The sequence below is a fragment of the Tenrec ecaudatus genome, chromosome X, assembly GCF_050624435.1.
Source record: "Tenrec ecaudatus isolate mTenEca1 chromosome X, mTenEca1.hap1, whole genome shotgun sequence".
Taxonomy (NCBI): Eukaryota; Metazoa; Chordata; class Mammalia; order Afrosoricida; family Tenrecidae; genus Tenrec; species Tenrec ecaudatus.
The window spans coordinates 94,862,777-94,865,161 of NC_134548.1; positions in this window are offsets into that span (position 1 = coordinate 94,862,777).

Consider the following 2,385-nt stretch of genomic DNA (forward strand, 5'->3'; position numbering starts at 1 on the left):
GAAGTGAAAGGCAGACATATCTTCAAAGACAGACATATCCTTTCCTCCTATAAATAGCTAGTTCTTAAAGAGGTTTGATAACAAAGGCATGATTGGATTATAAGCATTAGACAGAATACCTGCTATATTTGAAACTAAATTACATAATTACCGACCTGCCTAAGCCCCCTGCCACAGACCACACCCAGTTTTTTCAGAACTTCAAGTTTCAAAGAGCATCTAGCGGACATATGGCTTGAATGTGTTGCTCCAAACTCCATGACACCCAGAGGTAGATAAGAAATATTAACAATATTAGCCAAAAGGTGCACAAATAAAACCCGAGGGGCTCCATTTCAAGAATGACAAGTCCACGAGGCGTGTGTGTGTGTGTCTAGACAGCACCAGAGGGGGAGCCTCCCAAAGAAACATTAAACTTTTACAAAGCTAAAAAGGACAAAAACCCAAGGATGAAAGTAGCTATAAACACTGAAACATGTCATTTCACGATTAAAACACAAAACTTCTTTTGGTGCTCTAACAGGCAAATTTATTGTCATTATACTTTACCTTATCTGTTTTTATAAATTTGCTAAGTTTTTTTTAATCAAAAGCATTCAATCTGAGCACCAGTATACCTAAACCTGTTAGTTATTTCCTAAAAAGGTAATTACTTGTATAAAGAAAGCAGACCCTTCAGTCACAAATAATATTTCCATATAAAAGGTATATATAAAACTTTAAGCTATTTAGTGCCTAATTTCTACCCTTGACAAATCTGGATCAGTGATAATTCATGAACCTCATCACCTTCCAGGCTTCTTTAAATTTTCATTTAGTCTGGTGGGCTCCAAGGTCAAGATATCAACCCCTTTTCTACAAGTCGAATATGATCTTTCTGTAAGGATTTGTGTGAGTGTGTGTGTGTGTTAAGTGTTTAACACATCCACAAGCAAAGCTTATCTGTAGATGACAGTACTTGATATGACCCATGATTACTGAGAGAATGGATGGGAATTTTGGAACCAATGCAAATCCAAACACAGTTAAAGTCAGATGAAATGTTAGACAAAAGGAAATCTTAGAAAAACAATGGTTGATCTTATTTTTAAAAGGTTTCAGATATAATCCCAAATGTTCAAGTTACTAAACCTGTTCTTTTGTTCTCCATTGTATAACGAATAAATCATTTTGAGTGATCAATTTATAGTGCTTTCCAAACTTCATTTCCACTGTCCAAATGTGTTTGACATAATAATCAACATTTACTTGAACTGATCACCCCCATTATAAACTGACCATGACACAGGGCTTTAGCTCCACCCCACTTAACCTCTTTTAAGGACTATGTCCTCACTGCTATTTTTGTATAAAGTATGATCCCCCATGTAACTGTTTGAAGTGAAAGATCCACCAGGAGTTATTTCATCTTATGAATAAATCCACCATTTATTGTAATATTGTAAAACTTTTAAAACATTTAAAGTTCTGGTCTTCTAAAACAAAGCAAACAGTTCACTTCCCCCTCAAAACTTCTACAATTTACCACCCACTCCTGTTTTATCTTTATATCTTTCACATTCTAGCATAACCAGGTATTCTACTTTAAGGCAAAACCACTGTATAGTTCCAACTTAAAAAATACAAAAGCATATTAACGGCCATTGTGCCTTCTTGGTAGGTTTCCTTCCCATGCAGAAACATTGTGCTCCATTCTTAAGGTGGTTGTGATTCAGTCTAGATTATACTTAGTCATTTCATTCATGTTCACCACCCTAAAATGTATACGATGACTGAATAAGATATACACACATTGTAAATCAAAAGACATCAATGTTTTTAAAAGACAAAATGCTGTTAAGTGTATATGTAAGCAGATAAATTCAAAAGAAACAAGCTCATAATTGAAATGATTAAAAGTATAATTTATTAAGTAAAACTCTTTTTTTTCTTTGCCCTTTGGATAATCCGACCTTTGAGGATAATGGTGGGTTAGACTTACCAAAGGATGCGGTCTTAAAAAGGCCAAAATATAGGCATAATTTTTAGGTTTAACATACATTCCTGACAACCTAAATATTCTTGGAAAGGCACGAAGAAAAATAAAAGAGTTTTACTTATTGAGTATTTGCAGGAATTAAACCACGTTAATTAGTGTTTGTTCTAAAATGAAGTACATATGTCCTTTTTATTCTTTAAGAAAAGATATGTCTGCATTGAAGCCTACTAAATAGTGTTTCTTTGTTCTCTATTTCAAAAAGCTTCAGTAAGAAATATTTGACAAGGGCAATGACTAAAAATTTCATTAATGATAAATTTACCAGATAGAGTCAACCTTTTAGTATTCTGACTAAAGTTGAATATTTATCTTTTCAAAGAATATTTTAATATTAAAGGTCATAACAA